The following is a 20,599-nucleotide window of genomic DNA, read 5'->3' as shown; positions in this document are numbered from 1 at the left end:
CGACAGTACTTTAGGTTTTTAATCACAAGCGGATACTGAACGACCGGGAAAAATACGAAATACATTTGAAAATTACTTTGAACAGCAAAACATTACAAACGCTATCACAGGTTTACATTACTGATTCCAGTCGCCGAAGGGGCGATAAGGTAGCTTAGTGGTTAAGGCGTTCGCACGTCACGCGGAAGACAGGAGTTCAATTTCCCATAAAGGCACAATGTGTGAAGCCCATTTATCACCCCCGGCGTGATATTGCTGGAATATTGCTAAAAGCGGCGTAAAACTAAACTCACTCACAGTCTCCTAAGCACTGCAAACGTCAAGAGACTACAATGACACAAATACTTGTTTGTTGTTTAACGCTGCACTCCAATATTCCAGCTGCATGGCGTCGGTCTGTGAATAATCGTGTTAGATCGCGCTTAGATCGCGCTTAGATCGCTATGTACAACGGCACCCAGGCTAATAACGTCACAGTTTGAACATGCTTTAGGGCGTGCATATGGCTTATGTTAAACATATACATTATGTAACAATGTTGCTCAGAGTGCAAGTCTTCTCTGCGGGTCTGCATAAGGGAGGTTGACACGGAGTGAGTGAGTGAGTTTAGTTTTAGGCCGCTTTAGCAATATTCCGGCAATATCACTGGGGGACACCACAAATGTGCTTCACACATTGTACCCATGTGGGGAATCGAACCCGGGTCTGCGGCGTGACGAGCGAACGCTTTAACCACTAGGCTGCCCCATCGCCCCAGGTTGACACGGAGTTGATTCTCTGATGTAACTGACACGAGTTACACAGGTACGTGATTCCGAACAGGGGTGAATGGATGCGTTTGGTATAAAGCTTCGAACAGTATCCCCGTTATAACGTGGCGTGTCAGCTGAAACTAGGAGGAAAACCCGAAGTAACGCAAACCGTAGACATTAACCAAATCAGTCGGCAAAAAAAACCGGATTCGAACCTGCCATCATACATTTTTAGTGCGAATACGGAACGCGACTATGCATAGCTAACTGGTGTGCATCAGAAGAAATGGCCAACCTTGACCTAATTCTTTTTCAAGGTCAGCTTGGAGGTCAGCGTTGAGGTCACCGTGAAGTGCAAATGTATGTTGGTATGTTGTAATTATGTCTACAATACATTCATTACTTATTCATATATCGTGATCAAGGCCATGAGACGAATTATCCCCGAATCCCAATTTGGTGTGAGTGAGTGAGTGAGTGAGTGAGTGAGTGAGATTTTGCGCAGCTATTAGCAATATTCCAGCAATATTACGGAGGGCCACACCATAAATGGGCTTCACACATTGTATCCATGCGGGAAATCGGCGTGACTAACCTACCACTTTGTGATATTTAACTGGCACCTGAACACAGAGGTTTTCAAGTCTGTTGTAGCTTCGTTGATCAGCCTGCTAGTGCATAATGATATTTTCGTCATGAGATGCTTCATGATCGCTGAAAGCTGAACGACATGAAGGAACGTGTCTTTACATCTCAGTGAACATGTAACTATACCATCTCTCCGTGCCGGTTTTAAAAAAAATGGTGAATTGTGAAGGACGTAAACGTCATACTGTGTCTCGATATATTTTAATTGGTCAAATCCTGATAAGAGCGGTCACTGCAGTCTTTAACGAATTTGATGTTGAAAGGTTTGCATTCATATGTGTACTTACATCATGGCGTACTAGTTATTGACTGACTGACTGACTGACTGACCAATGGACGGACTTACGAATGAATGGATGAATGAATGGATGGATGAATGAATGAATGAATGAGTTTGACATGGAGGAATGTAAAGCCTGACACAGGTGTTAACAACTTGGATGACACCTACCAACCCGTGTCGGGAACCAACAATCATTATTAGGGCGAATTTGGGATTCGAACATACAAATATCAGATTATTATATTATTTGAGTATATATTGCATACATAAGAATACTTCAACTGTGACCCTCTGTTGATGAAACTGGGACATGTGTGCCTAGCGTTAATTTGCATATTTATTGTATGAAGCTTTCGGTCAATACCACAACAGCAGGCATCAGCATCTCGCCGATCATGTGACGGATCATCTGGTCATGTGCTTTGTGTAACATCACGTGATGATCCAGGTTAGAGTTCTTCAACAACCCATGTATGTCACAAGAGGCGACTAACGGGATCAGGTGGTCAGGTTCACTGACTTGGCTGATGTGTATCATCGCATCATTTCCGATTGTCTCGGTGACAATCACTTGATGGTCTGGTTCAGACTCGATTACATACAGACCGCCGTCACATTACCCCACAATTGCTGAATGTAGCGTTAAACAACAAACCAACAGAATCAATGCCTGTGTAACAAGAACAAAGCGCCTTCAGCATGCGCTACTTGCATGGACATGTGCGCTATATACATATCCTATAATAACAATATTAAAATAATAAACCACACGTGCAAAACATTTCATTTATTTCTGAATAAATGCAAGTAACAAGTATTTACAACTTAAATAATAAAATCTCGTGTAATCATTCACAAAACTTTTATCTTAAAAAAATATACAACTGTTTTTTCATATACCCGCAGAAACCTTGAATATAAGTCAATGTAAGTCCAGATCCAACTGTATGACTGTGTCTCACAGTGCGGCAACGTCTATACACATACAATAGAATACCCACTTCAAACTGTACCACCCACTCAGTGTTTCAGTGAAAGACTAAGAAACAGTACAAAGAGATGCTGTTTCGTCATGTCTAACTCACGTATGTAACATTTCCCCAAATGTTTTTGCACTCTCTCAAATTTGGAAAAAACAAGCAACACCAAAATCCTTACCCAACTTTTCTTGCGTTAAATTGTGAATCGCAAATGTATTATAATACCCGACTGCCATTTATGTAGATTAAGTAGGGCTCTAGTAGAAGTTAGGTAGAGCTCAAGATAAGGTAGGAGAGTGTTTATGTACAAAAGTTCTATCTAAGATGTATAAAGATAGACAACGGCGTGCTATCTATACTTGCCTATCATAGCATTAAACATTTGAAACGTAACATAGATCAGCTGGTATATTTGTGGTTGGGTGTAAAAGCTGAAATCTCTTTGAGTAATGTTTTGCGTTTTACGCACTGGAAGAAATGTTTATGTACATGGAACATGAGAATGTCTTCACAGAATATAAACATCACAACAGTTCTGCCAAATTATGACAAATAATATTCATTCTGCATTTTCGGATACGATTATCAACTGAAGCTGATATTCCAATTTGCTTGAACTGAGAGTGTCGGAAGGTATCGGAAATTACCGAAAGAACACCAGTCGGTAAACAGTTACCCGAAAGGGAAGTCACGCATGCGTAGTCACAATGTTGTATTTATAGCTTTTGGTTGTTTTGAGTGAATCACAGTTTGGTGTCGAAGGCGTTGTTGCGGACTCCCTCCCCTTTCCTTTTGTAAGCGTTGTCGTAGTCGTGGCTTTCGTTGCTGATGTAGAAGGCAGGTTTCTTCTCATCCGAGCCCACGATGTTGTGTTTGTCAAGGCCGTTTCCGTTAATGTTTTTGAAAGTTGGTTCCGACTTTTCATTCTAGAACAAGAGCCTAAAATTACCACTGGTATTAGTTAGGTATTAAACAAGCATCTATAGAAGTGCCATTTAAGAAGCCATTTGCCAATGCGTTAGTGAGTTACCCAAAGATATCAAAAAGCCAGTGGCTACGTATCTGAACATCTGTCTCAAGTCAATTAATATTTTGTGTATTTCGATAACATAACTAAAATGGTTATGAAACAATAACATGTAATACCTTATTACCAAAAAATGAAAACCCTTAAACTGTTCCACTACTTGCCTCTCGTTAAACTTTACAGTATTGAATTGTCTCCCTTACCTTCTCTGAGTCCTTGACCTTGTCTTTCTTAGCGTTGGGGAGGACATCGTCCAGGTATTTCAGCTCATACTGGGTGAACACACAGTCCAAGATCTTCCTGACAACGCCAGTGAACACAACCTGTCGACGAAAGTTACAATGTTGATTAATGTTCGAAAAAGTGTAAGCAAATTCATGCTCATTTGTACCTTGAAGCGGATGAAAAAGTGCATTTATAAATAGTCATGTCCCATACATACATCTTCGGTTTGGAAAGTAGCCTCAAGTGACTATGTTGATTGGGTGAGATTGAACAGTGTTTCAGGAACACAAGGGCTGTGAATGGTAAGACAACTAGAGTCGGGCACCATAGACAGTTCAAATTTTGGTAAACCCAACACATCGGACTTGATGCCGAAGGAACAAGCATCATTACCGGATGTAGATTCCAGCCTTGAACTTGGTCTCACTAAGGGGGCATAACTCTGGACATTGAAATGTGTCTACTAAGACAATTATAGGACAACGCTTAGTTTGTGTAGTAATATCAACTATAGACGTGTAGACACAGTGTGTCAAGTTTGTGTCTTCGGTGATGACGTACCAGGAGGGGGAAGCCGATGGAAATGGATTTGATGCTCTTCACGACCCACAAAGCCACTAAGCAGATGATCTGGACGAATGTGAAGACATGCACGCGCCACAGACGGACATGACGAAGGTACTTGTAGTCGGGCTGGTATTTGGTGGGCATGAAGAAAAGGAGCACCCGGTCGATAAACTGTAACAAAACGAAAGTCGATGTGATATTTGACACGAAAGACAGACAGTACAAGTCAGTACAGTTAACAGTAGGGCAGATAAGAGGATGTATGGTTGTGATGATTTATAAACTGATCATCATCCGTTGACCCAATTAACTCGACAGGCCATCAAGGTGCTATACAGAACGATGTAAAGGCCGATTTACATATGGACGATATAGAGGCTTTACCACATATGGAGTGAGACTATTTATATAATGGTGGCCTAACGGTTAGTGTGTTCGCTTGTGTGAACATTGTGGGTTTGAGTCTTACCTGCATTCCCTTGAGGGCTGAGAATCCCATGTAGAAGAACACGCCATACAACACTGGCATAGGGATAACCTGCAATACAAAGACACCGTGACTAACAAATCCCGCAAACAATTGTCAACACTAGTTTACAGGAGAAACTCATTGCCAATGTCAGTGATGGAACTCTGGGTAGGCTTGACGATCGAACACTTTAACCACTTCGTTACGTCACAGCTCTGAACCCCAATACAGTCGTGTTCATGCTGGCTCATGACATGTATGCCGACACACAATTACCTGGGTGACAACTTGTGAACCTCAGATTAGACATGGGAGGATGGGGACCTGTTCTGATGGATTACAAATCAGATTGGTCAAAGGTTTCATCAACGATACTGAGAACGAGCGAGATATGATTCTCAATTTACCTTCAGGACGTTAGTAATGAGTACAGCCAAGCCACTGAGGATTCCGACAAGAAGAGCGGTGACTCTTTGTTCTCTGAAAACAAACAGAAGGCGTTGATGAGAATGACCTGGTGATGTAGGCAGATTAGCGATATAAGTAGCACCAAATCGCCCGGGGCTGTCAACCCTGATGGGCTATCGATAACGAACACATTGAATTTCTTTGAAGTTTAGTTCAGATGAATTTAAACTCTCCACAAATACTTTTCATTTTCATGCGTATTTGCTTGGTCATCGGGCTAACAGTGCTTATGAGATAAAGCGCTACTAATAGTCTTCTGATATATTCTTACAACAGCGCATGCCGACATCTCATATTAATAAGCTTGTGTATGTAATAATAACAGGCAAGAGAGATGAAACGTATGTTAAATACGTGTCTGTTTCATCATGACATCCATCAAAATGTGTTCATTTCATCTCTAGTGATTTATGATCTGCACCAACATGGCCAGTTTAATAACTTCCAACACAGCAATAATTTATTACTTGACTCTTTAATCACGTGCAACCAGTGTTATCTTGCGTGTTTGCTGTCTTGACGGAACAGCTTTCGATTTGTGAGTGTTGGAGGCGGTGGCAAGCTAGGCTGAATTTATGACTGTACAGATCACATAGCAACATAACTTTGATCTCGAGAACTAAACAGGTGACGACATATATGTCATCAGGTTAGTTTGCCACGACACGTGGACCATCAAGGAACTATCGCTAGTGGTCTACAGGTTGTATCGCAAGGAGTGACATTTCAGATTTCCAGTAGTGATGACACTAGTGAATATTATATGAACATCGTTTAACTTGGCTGTTCGCCCGGATTAACGATTAAGGACTCTCGCAGTAATGCCCCAATTTGTATAATGAAGTTTCCAACAGTTATTAATGGGGTTAGCAGGAATGAGATTAACGATATGCTTTACTTTTCCGAGGTTGAAACTGTACAATTACACTTCTCGTTATGACCGTACAAGTACTGTACAGTCTGCACAAAGGTTAAACTAATTGTATTGATTCATTTTCATTGGTAACATGTTTGATACTGTCAAGTTGTATAATGGGTACCCGGTGGAAACTGGATGAGAAAGGTGCATACTTCATAGAGTTGCAGAAAATTCCATGAAGATCATGTGTGTTAGTTTTTTGCAGTGTTATTGGGTAAAGTGACACAAGGGCATTACCTGACACCCAGGAAAGCGGGTTTGTCTCCGGGGGCTGTGGATTCGGACTCCTTCCTGAGACTCTGGATGTGGGCAATGGCGGACACAGTGGCAGCGACATACCAGGGGAGTCCAAGCAGGGAGTGGGCAGCGACCAGGATGCACAGCACGAACAGGTCAAGATGATAGCCCTTGCCTTTCTGTAAGGGAAGAGGGAATAGGGGGTAACAGGGGGGCATATAAACGTGCTATCAAATATGCTGTGTGGAAGTAGACTAAAGGCTACGTCAAAATGAAGGTTTCCAATCTCAAATGGAACCTTGTCAGAAACATGCTCTTAATACTGCACACACTTTTCTAAAGTTGATACAAAATATGGAAAGGTTTCATTTGTTGAAATCAAAGTACACTTCACTGACGCGTGATCGATATATGACAGGGACGTTATACTACAAGGTCAAGGTCGGACGTCACTGACCTTGAGGAGGTTTTCCTTCCTGTTGACGATGACGGCGGTGATCTGCTGATCCATGAAGATGAGGATGGTGCCAATGATGGCGGGGAGACCGGCAGCCAGAGCCAACCACCAGGGGTTCTTGTCAGAGACAGGGTTGATGAACCAGCCTCGATCAGAGCGGGTAGGCTACAGAACAAATACATAATGTTTCAGCTGAAAATGTCTAAATGTTAATGAATAGTTTTAACTGGACGTGTACCACCAAATTCGTCAAAATATGTTTCCTTGACGAATGCTGATTTCATGCAAAAGGAGACGGAGGCTGAAGATTTAGTTATTGATGTGAAAAAACAAAACATACATTGTTTAAGCTTAAATTCAGACCAGATAACTCAAAATGTAAGAGTTAGTACCTTGAACTCATCTGGCACGGTCAGTTTGGGTGTTGGAAGTCCGAGCAGATAATCGACCACAACCATCAACACAATGGCGATGAGGACACCGAAAATCGCTGATGATTTGACGCACCTGATCAACAGATAAACCTAACCAACATTGACCAAACACACGGACGTCAGAGAAGACAGTATTTCGAAAACGAGAAGAAACATTGATAATAGAGACATAGAACTGCATTAGGAACAAGATTACTGATGGTATACTTTACGATGGGCTGTGTTAATCTACACCTACAAAGGTTGGGAAGCAGGGAAGAGGTCTTGAAGGTGACGCAGAAGATACGGCGATACCGAAGGTGCCGAAGTAAAGGATGATTGAGAACATGAAGGCGTCTGGGACGGGTCCGACACAGTGCCACTCCGAACATCTCCCTTACAGTCAGCCTATAGGATAGATGGGTCATGTTGTCGTGTTCCATTGGTATCGGTGGGTCATGCCCATGGTGTTGTTGATGACACTGGTCATAGTAGTGGTCATGTTGCTGAGGGTGTGGTTGAGGATTCGTGCATGGGAGCCATGGTGGTGACGGTGTCAGGGAGGACACAGTGACACATTCCAGCAGGTGTGAAGTTTCCGGAGGGGTGGGGAGTTCGACTGGAAGCTTCTTCTGTGTACCAATCTCCACGCTAATTTTACCCGAAAGCTTCGTATATGAATATAAGCGCTATAAGATAGCAGGCGAAAAACTCTCCTCGGTGAAACGAGTGATGTACTTGACAAGAGAGCGCTCAGATCCCATGATGACAATCAGCAAGAGGAACCCGGCAGTCAGATACCAAATCAAGCGCACGGAACGGCGAGAAGTCCCATTCTTGATCTCTGTAAGTAACGAGTAAAGATCAAGGTCAGCTAACATTTCAAGGTTATTCTTATGTTTTTGTCAATGTTGCGCAAAAGTGATTAATATAACGGACATAATATGAGGATATCGCTTTAAACATTGAAGCAGCCGTATGATACGCGAAGGTTCTACTGCACTTGCAGATATCGTATATAATCTTCTCGAGCACCAACATTGGCCCCGTACTGCCGAGGATGTTCAGGGTTGACCTGCGAATAACGCAAATTGCTATTCCCGTCACAGCGGCAGCAAGATACATTCCATCGCGCCTGGAAAAGAGCAGAGTTTGGTTAACGTAGCAGAATTCGGGAAGAACACAATATACAACAATACAACAGGTGTTTCCAAATGCTGGGCGTCTAGGTTTTCTACAGGACATCTTAGTTGGAACTCTTTCATGGAGTCAAAATGTCATGCAATCATAACCTCGTTATCTCAACATCATGCATTAACAAATGTATCGTGTGATCAGTGGTAGTTCGAGTCGGTCTATCAGTTTATATTCTGTCTGCGTTTAGAAGATTTGGACAATTTTGTCTTCACTTGTGAGAATTACATTTGTTTGGGGCAGAGTGCCCGTGCTTGCTGAGGATGTGGAAAGAGAGTTAGTGAGTGAGTTTAGTTTTACGCTGCACTCAGCAATATTCCAGCTGATGATGTGGAACCTACCATGTACTGGTTGGTGGACTTTCCTAACATTCCACCGAAGGTGACGTTCGGGGTGAGGGTGGCGAGGAAGATGTAGATGAAAGAAGCGATACACTGGATGTGGATGGCGTCTTTGAAGTCGCTCAGGTAGAACGGAACCTTCCTGCGGATGTCACGGATAAGCCCGAGGAAAGGCCTGGAAGGAAGCAGAAGAGGTTATCTCTCACATGACGTGGGCGATAAATGGTGGTAAAGAGATAGGATGTTTTAGTGTTGTTGTTGATGCTGTTGTTGTTGTTACAGATTACAATCAGGTTATTGTCAGATTTTAGTCAGAATACAACACAATCAGAAAACCACAAGAAATGCAAGTAGCACAAACCTGCAGCTGAGGGTGAGGGGTCAGCGTGACCCCTCATCGTCGCCGTCATCGTCGCCACCGGGTGCGGTGACCACAGCACTCAAAGAAAATCCGCCGATGATGGATGGGTCTTACGGAACCGTTGGTTGGGAAACCGCATCTGGGGCTCGATTTGATCTTAGGTCCCCTCTCGCCAGGGGCACCGGCCTCACCTGCTCCAGGAACTCGTCAATTCCCGCCACCAGGTCATCCCTTGTTTCTGCACTTGTACGCCACCTCGCGGAAGATCTGAATAAAACACAACAATGTATAGGGCAAAACCATGACACACATACATACCTCGTAGCTTAGTATAGGATAAGCAAATTTAAAATGAAGTCACACTCCTGAAGGCAAAGTGCTTCACATGTGAGAGTGTAACCTCGTGGTACTGTTTCTTATTCTGGGGGCCATATCATTAATATGGTGAAGGGTGAAAGAAAGTCGTATAAACATTTTTGCTTGCTTGTTTTGTTTTCACTGCCGCACTCGGCAATATTCCAACTCTCTGGCGGGGGTCTGTAAAAAAGCAAGTCTGGGCCTGAACAACCCAGTGATTAAGGTCGTATAATAGAGTCTAGTAGTCAGCGATGAGGATGTTTCATCTCACGTCATCCACCATCATGTGGTGCCGAGGCAGCAGCCACTTTCCATGTAGTCGGCGATGAATTTGAACGGACCCCTGCCAGGACGAACACACGAATCTCGTTGGCAGGTTTACTTCCGTGATGTCATAAGCATAAGTACGACCAAATCGTTCAAGAGACGCATGAAGCCACACAGACCACTCTGAAGTTCGTCCACAGCGGCAATCAGAATATTGGCAACCTCGGAACCTTTGGGATCTTCCGGAGAATTCGCTCGTTCTGTTTCTTGGTGTAGTTGCCTGCCAACTCGCTGTCCAAGCTCTCCAGGCTGGTGTGGCTGTGGCTGTTGTTGAGGCTGACCTGACTGCTCACATTGGTCAGTTGGCTGAAACCTGGACCGACGAGCAATGCCATATTACCTTAAAGGTCAAGGTGAGGTGATAAGAATTATCATGAGCTTTTCTGTTTGTTGAGTAAAACCGCACTCAGCAATATTCCAGCTTTATAACGGTGGTCTGTTAATACTCGAGTCTGGATCAGACAATCCAGTGATCAACAGCATGAGCATCGATCTTCGCAATTGAGATACGATGACATGTGTCAGCCACGTCAGAGTTGTTGGAGACCCTTTTTTACCTTATCTTCACGGGTATTTCCAGCTAGTCTGCAAATCACCAGTGATCGACAACATGAGAAACACGAGTCAATCCATCTTATCCCCTCCTGTAGCCTGCTTATGTTTTCTGAGCAACTAGTTTAAGCCGAAATCAATTGCTTGAGACACCAATAGTTATTTCAAGATTCTGTTAAATGAGTGACTATTGTTTTGCAATTCTGTTGGCAACAATATTAGGAAAAGAATCCAACAAGGGCTTCATTGTACCGTAAATTGGAATCGAATCCGTGCCTTTTAAATGAAGAGCAAACGTTTCAACCACTGGGCTAACCCCACCAAATGCCTATTATTACACAGGGTAAACAAAGGCGGTGAAGTGTTATTCGAGGGAGAATTTAGACTTTATGTCACTTGATCATGGTTTGGACTCTGTTCCAGGTCATGGTCTTGTGGTACCATGTACAATGGTGACTTACTGTTGGTTGACGCTGCTCGGTTCATGTCGCCCCTGATCTTCCTCTTCTCTCCCTTCTCGGCGCCATGTCGATGTTGCTTTAACAGTAACGTCCGCACGTGTTGACGGAGAAGTGGGTCAAGCTGACCTAGTTTTATCCACTCGTCGAGAAACTTTGCTGCAATTAATGGGAATATGGAACATAAGGAACCATTCCAAAGAGAAGACAACTCTGCCAGTAGTTTAGCGTTTTGGGAAATGGACCCATTTTAGTTCCAAAGCCCAGCAAGATGTCTTCAGGATTTGAATATTTCATTTTCCCCAGGGCCCCTGACCCGCTTGAATCTTTATCCCGTTGGTAGCATATAAAATTAACAACATGTCACCAACACCAGCTTCGACAGTGCTGGTGGCGTTCAAGTGTCAACATGACGCAATAACCGACCGACTTGCGAGATGCAGTAAGCCCCGCGTTTCGAGTGCATGACGCCGTCCATCAACCGCCTCCGGGTTTCAACAAGATGGTGTATGGACAGTGATGCCACATGGGGCTTGGACCAGCGTTCTCCCCTCTCCATCTTCTTCTCCTCGTTGCTTGACCCGCCATCTAAAACAGCCCTGTGGTTTACAAGACTGGATGTAAATCACCAGAAACGTATGCGCAGTAACCGAAAGATAGCTCCATCTCGGTGTTTGACATCAAAGAAGCATTCAAGCCTCACCATTAACTTTATGTGTAGCCACATTTAACCTGAACAATAATCGGTATCAAAGCATCACTGTTCTAAACACTATGTCCAGAGTTTGCTGGTTCTAGAATGTTTGTCTCAAGCTCACCTCGCTACTTCTCTCACCTCCTCGAGCTCCTCTCCTCGATTTTTGAGCACGTCGTCCATCTGAGAAGACCTTTTGTGCGTCTGATGTTTGATGTCGGTGACGCTGTTGAGGAGCCCTGATGCGCCTGGAATGTAGTCATCGTCGCCGTACAGAGGAACTTAACCCTCGGCTGTTCATTAAACACGGAGTATATAAGTATTAACAATACCACCTGTTGCTCTTTGCGCGATGTTCTCCTGTAGATATTTATTAGATACGCTTAACCGTGCGCAGCACCAGATTGTTATTTAACGCATGTTACAACTTCACCAGAAACGCTTTCAACGCCTTAGGATAATGGGGCCTTTAGGCTAGGCTGGAGGTTAAAAGGGTCGTTGCCCACGTCACGCATTCTCAGGGTTCCCGCCACGTACCGAAACGGAAACGTATTAAAGAGCTCTGCGTCTGCGCTAACTGTGATAATTGTTTCAGGCGGCGATAATCCAGGATGAATTCCACTTAAAATTCGCTATCGTCCAAATTCCAGCCGATAATTAAAGCCACCACGCATGATATCCTCCCCATCCTTCCACGAGTAGGCCGGATAGTAATACCATACACGACGTACCTCTTTGAAAGACCCAACAGAGAGCGACCATTGCATGACGTCATCAGATTTATTGTGCAGCTGCCGTACCGGGCTCAACAATCTGATTTAAGGAACGCACCTTTGGCGTAAGGAATTCAGCACCATAATCTTATCTACCATTCTAGCTTCATATAATTCTAAAGTTTAAATAAATTGATTGGTTCCCTATTACTTGTTATACATGTACATTAAAAAGCGATCTCCTTCATGTATCACGCATCCCTACGATGTATACAACGAAATGTAACGGAGACTTCTAAACAGCAAGCTACATTAAAGACTAAGATATTGAACCGAGAGGTGTAACACCGCCGCCGAATAAAAGTGATAATACAGGAGAGTAGCGACGTTAAGGATTTGTTTATTACATGCTTCAGGTACCTGCTGTTCAACGAATACCGCGCGGGAGTAAAACAGGCGTACGTAACTTTTTCCGCAAGCGAATGATCCATTCCAGGGCGGTAGACTTTTTCCAGATTTCCGGGACCGTACTGCGGGTGAATGCCTCCTATTAAACAGTAAGGTTAATAATCATTTATTTTAACTGGAAAAACACCGAAACGAATCTTTTGAGTGAATATATATTGGCATGGCGATTATATTTAGATTGTGATGCTAGCATCAAGAAAGTTGTAAATTTAGGTTCGAACTCAGACACCAGCCAGTGAATGACCTAAATTTCGCCTCCAGCCCCTTGACCTTTGCTCACTGCCGAATCGCGCTTCTCAGCGACACTCTCTTTCGCTCTATATGGTGATAGAAGTCCGACTGCCCAATTACACCGCACGACTTTCATCATTAAAACACCTTTAATTATTGCCGAGCTTGTACTGCAGTGCGCGCGAGTGTGTGTAAAATGTACTCATAATACATGGTTATTTCGAACGAAAAATGAAACGGATCTGAAATTCACCACAAGGTGTTGATCACTGGTTTCTGGTTGGCATTCCGAATTCGCCATACATCGCCGCCATACAGTTGGAATAGTGCTGAGGCATGCCAAACAGCAAACCAACCAAGTGAGCTTCTGAAAGTCGCCCTCGTCCTGTCGCTATGTCCACCCCACATCCTGCCCTCAGAGGTTAAAAAGCCGTAATCTCCCTTAGGCATCGTCAATTCGCGTTACCCATCCCGGAGGAAAGGCACAACAATTCAATTTCATGGATTATATTCAACAATTGCTGATATTGAATGTTTAGTTTGTAAAATCACAGTACACAGTACCATCGGCTCGTATATTACTCTGTCGAGTTTTCCATCTGACAAACAAAACCACAGATTGCAAACCATACAATGGATAAACCTTCGTACCGTATACTGTCATTATGGCGACCATCCGATGGCAGTAGAATGGTTACGCCGGTTGCTGTCTAGCGTAATATAGTTTTAGAATTGAGGATTATGAAATGACGTACATGTACATGTGGTCTCACCTTAGGCAAGGCGGAATTTGTTAAAAATTGCCCTGTTCACCCAGAAGAAAATGGGTACCCGTGGATAAGTCGTGTGATTATAACCTCTGAAGCGTTACAGCAGTCAGCTATCCCAAAGAATGCCAGCAAGTTGATTTCATGAAAGAAGCTATGAGTATTCTTAGTGAGTGAGCGACCAGCTCACGCTTTAACAATATTCCAGCTATATCACGGGGACACCAGAAATGGGCTTCCGCTACATTAAAATCTACGTGGGGAATCGAAACCCGTGTCTCGGCGTGACGAGCGAATGCTTTAACCATCCAGCTGACTCCCGAGCATACCTAGTGGACTTTGGGTTATATGTCGGTAACATTATTATCATTATTATAAATTTTATAGATTTTGGCGGCAAGAAGATGTCGTAGGTGATTTGAATAGTTCGTGAAACAAAAGCTTCCAACATACCGGGGTTGCACCAAATTGTCGTATCTGATCAAAGTAAAACGTATAAGTCATGAAACTCAAATACGCCTTGATGTACAAAAACATTAACACAGTGTACCAGTTGTGTCTTTGCATTTCGTCTCTCATCGCCTCTACGCCTGAGATGTGCTTTAGATACGCGGTCACAACACAGAATCGCATTATTAGGAGCATTGAAACGAAACTATCAATAATGCCAAAGTCACGACAATCTGAGGGCACGAGCATTATGCACACGCCGCCATCCCGGTATCGTCGCACCTTACCCACGCGACACAAACGCATTATTAATTGCCAAACTCTAAAATCACGTGATTGAGCAAGGACATATGGCCACGTAATTCATGGTCGAATATTATTGAGGCTATAACCTGACAGAAAGGACCCATTCACAATAGAATTCGTTACAATGATTTCTCGTTTCATTGTGGGACGCGCTGTGCTGGACAAGAACTGGATTGGGACTCACCTTACTTTTGTTCTATCATCCAAAGCAAACAACAAATTATTTAATTTTCAACATTATTTATAGGAATTCTAAATATCGTGCAATAATATGAGCGACCTTTTATTCTTCATTACATGAAACACATGCGTATGCCAGCCATTACAGCACCCGGCTTTGTGTTTCATCTCCTGAAAGCTGAACAGCGACGACACGATCTGCCACCAGTTAGCTGACAAAACGAGTGAAGTTCTACAAACAATTTGCAATTGATTTCCAGAACTCTGCTGGAACCACGTACATATCTGGAAATTGGATCATACCGATTAGAATTCAGAGATGGCTATACGTCGAAAAATTGCGGCCACAAGTTGTAACCGCGATCAGTCTGTAAATCAAACTATGTTTACCATTCTGCTCCTGACCCGTCATTTTAACCATTTACCGGTAGCAGTTAGCTTACCGCCACTTCCACAAGCACTGTGAGACGAAAGTGAGAGAGTTCGTGGTGGAGTGTCACCCTGCTCATTCTACCCAGACTACACTACCCAAGCTGGACCAATCCGCTAAAGATACGCCATCAAGCTCCATCAGTGATAAATTTAGCGCCTTCAGTCTTCAGTATCGCTATTTCCAAACGTTTCAGCAGAAACAGTGTATCGTCTCAATTGATGCTTTCATATTATCCCTGCTAGTTAAGACTTTTGTCACCTTTATGCATAAAACTTACCATGATTGTCCCTTGGCTGTTATATGTAATTCTATACTTTGTTCAGCTCAACCCCGATGGCGGTGCCAGTTCATCACCCTTGCATCCTCATTCTTCTTACCACAATAAGTAACAAATTTTCGACCACGCATCAACAAAGTCCCCAATCCGTGAGTATATTGATGTTCATTTGGTACTTTCTTTGGAGTGATATCATTGACTCCGAGGCCGCCGAAATGCTCGGCTTCCGACGTTCCAGCTACACGAAACACCGGTAATACAGTAGCGGTACCCAACCAAACCCATTGACGTACCACCAGATAATCAAGCCCCGTCATGTGGTAAAATCCAACTCCAAACATTTTCATGTGTAAAATCACATTTGTTCTTCTCATTTCAGTGCGATAAAACGTTTGACATATTTAGCTATAACTACCGTAGTTTTCATCTGATCATCTCAGTCACTGTCACACCGTGATGGTGGTGCATGCTTCCTCAGCCTACACTCAAGCAAAAATCAACATTTACATTGTATGCCCTTTCTTGAGAGGTTCCAAAGGTTAACCAACAAATATCATACTGCATAAGATGGTATTGATGCAATATCTCACGCTTCGCTAATGGTGTCCAAGAAATTCCAACGTCACCGCACCAGATGATAAGGTTAGATACGCTTTTAAACGCATCGGTTAATTTCCACATGGACATAGTCACATTATTTTGAAGGCACGCGTTACATAGAAAGGCCAGAGCAACGCGGTAAGTGATCAAACTGACTCAAATTTACAAAATATAATGCAAAGATGGCATTTGTGTGTGAAATGACATTTCAAAGTCAACGTTGCTGCGCCCAACGAATTACCAAACCGGTGTCGCGGTATTAGCTAGACCACGTGGCGTCTGGGAATAAATGGTGCCCGTATTAATGGGATTACCGCACTGAACAGCATTTCAGTTGTTGTCGACAACGGCCTGCAAGCCAACTTACCTTTGCGAAGACGATATACCCACCTGAAGACAGACTTTGTAATGTGCGACTCCTTTTCCGACGCGTGGAAATCGAGATGCACGCCCGATGCCCATCAGGTTTTCGCTGTTCCTGTCACGACATTGTAAATTATTCGGGTACCAGACCATCAGTGAGCTTAATATGCATTACTCAATACTTATTATCCATATATTAAAAGATTCTGTTTTGTCTGACTCTCTTTAAATATTTGACCACCTGACAGCGATTATTTTAAACCGTGAAATTACATAGCACACGTGGAGTAGAACCTTTTAAAATGGTAGTAGTGATGATGTAAATAAAATGGTATGGATAAGTACAGCTTTGAGAAAGGTGCACACTTCATTTCACCCTTACCGAGATTCTATGGCCTCGCTAAACTTTCAGGAAAGAAAATAGGGCGGCGGTGCAACGTCTCAGGTGGATCTGCCTATGGGGAAGGGGAGGGGAGGGAGGAGGGAGGAGTGGCATGGTTCTGCTATTATGGGCACAGAGAACGAAAACGCTTCCTAAAAAGATCCTATCAATTTTAGTAACGAATGTCGTTCATACCCTAAAAAGAATTGTTTTGAGCCTGGTCATGCCAGTATACACTATGGCCGCTAACACGTGATACCTTTCAGACAGCCCACCCCAAGCAGTGAGTGAGGGTCAAAGCGCCCCCGGCGCAGGGCCAGGTCGGGGTGGCCTCAGTCGCGGCGAGAAACGGACAGTCGATCTAGCGGCCATCCCCATTACTGGTTTCCGCTATGGTTAATAGCGTCTCCTTAGTTTTATTACCCTCTGAACATGTCGCGCGCTTATGGTACACACAACACTTCGCAAAATCACTTGAGGTAAACCCTATAGAATCTTCGTGAGGAGCGATATTGGTGTGTGGATCTTATATTATTCCACATAGTCATATTAGTATTATATTACGAATTATAAATAATGTAATACGCTTTTTCTTTCGTTAAATATCTATTAGCTTCCTGGCGTCTTGAACGCCTGCCCGGTTATACCGGGAAACCACCTAAGGTAACATCTTGATCAAATCTAAGGAGAGGTAATGACCTCTGACCTATCACGTGACTTTAATGAGCTAGTTAAGCATGTGATGGAGTTAGCAAGATATAAATAGTTCTTTTCGACGCACGGTTGCCGTGTTCGCAGCCCCAGTTGGGATGAGCTCTTAACGTTCTTGAATCCAACTATATAACCTGCCTCGCCGTACGTATCACCAAGGTTAAGTCTTTAATCTGAATCTGTTTTCCCGATTACGTGATCTTTACATCTCCATGTATCGTTCAAGTCCATTGGACGCCAATTGCTGCCTGCAATAACATCGTCAAACCTAACGCCTTTGGTAGTCGTCAACAGTCGACAGTCTCAAACAGTACCACTGGCTTTGCTCTGTTAAATCGCTCTTTACACAATAATAAACAAATTGGCACATTTATCGCCACGGTATTTCAGGACTGCTGATCACGCACACATCCAACCTATACCATATTAGAAGATTAGCTTCATTGAAGGTCCGTGAGAGGAGGGTATGAAGCCTTTTGATATCCGTACAGCTTTTCCAGACAGATAAGTTCGATGCCATTGTGCCTGAAGTGATGTCCATTAGTTATAAAGGCTGATCAACTTAGTTCGATTGCCCACATTTTGCATACGTTTTGAAATTCAAATTCTTTAAAGTGGTAACTTGACAGTTCTGCTTACGAAAGTCCTTCGCATCACCCCGATTAAATGCTCCGTCCTTGATGCGGGTTAGTATGTTAATAAACTCCAATAAAAACACCACCCAATTTTAAATAGTCCTTCAGAACCCATGGAATATAACCAGTAAAGACAATATTGAAAGGTTTTAAACTGGTAAGACCGACTCGACGCCATCCTAAATACCCAGACACCAGTGTGGGACAGGTTTGACAAATGCGCAGTTATTCTGTAAACGGAGTTACGTCCCTATAAAGCGAACCCATGTAATAAATTGCAACACGTAATGATACCGAGTTGAAATCTGATAGAAAGTCAATAACGCGTTTGCTCTGCTGCGATTTACGATGGCATTTAAACATTTTAAGACTTTAATAAGGCAAATATTTCAAATTGCAGGACTATGGTAAGTGGTCTATAATCAACTCGCACATGTTCGAAATGCATTTTTCCGATTAAATATGTTCTGATATATAGTTTTCATGATTTCCACCCTGTCACTTTACTTTTTTTTAATTCTATTCAGGATGTACTTATTGTATGAACAAACACCTTTAAATTAAAAATTTCTTTGAAAAGTTTTTAATCAGCATTTTCCGTTGCGTTTGAGCCGACCTACAGACAGGTATCATGGGTGGTCTTGCCATCATCGTGACGCTGTGGTGCCTGAAAGAACGTTTTGCCGTACTGAGCGGCGGCGAGAGGATCTAAGGACTTGGTTTACATGCTTGTGTGTCAACGACGCTTGAATTAAATGCGGAAGATGACGAATCGTCGGTATGGATTGCTGCATGATATATATACTTGTTTAAAATAGATATTCCTGAACAATTGCACCATGAAAGAAACGGTATACATTTTAAGAAGACGTAAATTTCTTGTAGCATCGTGCTACTGACTGAAACACAGCACATCCTAACGTAAGTCAAAGGTTTCATGTTAACATAATACGTGTCAATGATTTGTCAGTGGTATCTTTGTGCAAAATACACACCAACACATCGTTGAATGTGAACGTCACCCAGTCATTACGTGACATGACGTGAGTTATATACATACCGCGCTACGCCCAACCGTGACAAACGCTTCAATAAGTGCCACACCAGTACATATAGTTCATCCTAAGCTGCATCAAATGAAAGGATATATGTTTCAAAGTTAAATTTTCTTTGCCTGCAGTTCTAACGTTTGGTTGTGAAAAGCCTTCCTGCAGACCACCTCTTGGCGCATTGGCGCCTGACGGTATTGGGCAGGTTATGTGGTTATTTTCTGACTGAGGTTAAGATAAGAACGCCACATAATACCAACTTGGTCTTGTAATTATACCCTCCATGCGTCTGGGCGCCTTTAATAACACAGACATGATCGACGCCGAATCATGCGGCGACGCTGTTACGCATAACCTGCTCGCCTTCCGCAGCCAACATAGCACGTGGTCATCGGTCTAACTATCACACTATCACCTACTTAATCTTGAGTATACATCACACGCCCGGTATTAATCCCGTGTTTGGATAACGATTTCACCACTCTAAAACAAAGGACCAAAGATTTCCACTTTGCGTTTCAAAGAAATGTATGTCGAATCAACAGGTAAACTGTAAAATGTATTTTACCCGGACACTGATATGATATAATTTATCACTGGAGAATATTTCAATAGAGCTTAAGAGATAAATATAGGTGGTATTGACACAAGAAGTGCGTTATGATAGCACAGATAATAAATGTTATACCAGGGTTGAATAGATACAACAAAATTTCTATTAACACCTAATAGTATGTAAATTTTATCATACCACATACATACCATCAGATACGTTTCATTTCACATACATTTTATATACATACATGAACCATATCTCGATCGTTTCCGCGATAATCTTTTTGCTATTAATAATAAACTGTTATATAATGAGTATTGTTACGCTACCCATTTGTATATTAAATTCTTGAAATAGTATATACCTTTGCAAAGGAACGTTATTGTTGTCTTTACGTTTGAATCCATACAAAGTGATACTTTGTTTCAAGCTTCGTAATGCTACCTGACTTATCTTCAAATATCTTAACTGGTCGGAATGTTTTCCGACATATTTCACGGTTTTATTAGTACTAATTTGCTGTTTTGTTCATACTTTGGTCTTATAGAGTAGGAGAGCTTTTGTGATAATATCTCATATTATATATTATAATGCGACATTTCGGTATAGATTATTACACCGTTGTTGGCGGAAGAGTTGTATAATAATTTCGGCACCGAACGTACCATAATATTACAATAAAGTTAGCCGTTTATCCATAAAGTATCATATCATTCCATATTCAATTACCGTCTAAAAATATGTCAATC

At 42.6% G+C, this 20,599-nt stretch overlaps 1 pseudogene; it reads right to left on the bottom strand.

Annotated features, from left to right (window-relative positions):
• Positions 1–2,455: 2,455 nt before the first annotated feature.
• Positions 2,456–11,500, bottom strand: LOC124265018 (annotated as a pseudogene).
• Between the last annotated feature and the right edge of the window lie 9,099 nt (positions 11,501–20,599).

The sequence above is a fragment of the Haliotis rubra genome, unplaced genomic scaffold, assembly GCF_003918875.1.
Source record: "Haliotis rubra isolate DU_JTF1 unplaced genomic scaffold, ASM391887v1 Scf957, whole genome shotgun sequence".
NCBI classification, from domain to species: Eukaryota; Metazoa; Mollusca; class Gastropoda; order Lepetellida; family Haliotidae; genus Haliotis; species Haliotis rubra.
Note: the sequence above shows the minus strand (reverse complement) of the source record. Positions and strands in the feature narration are given on the sequence as shown.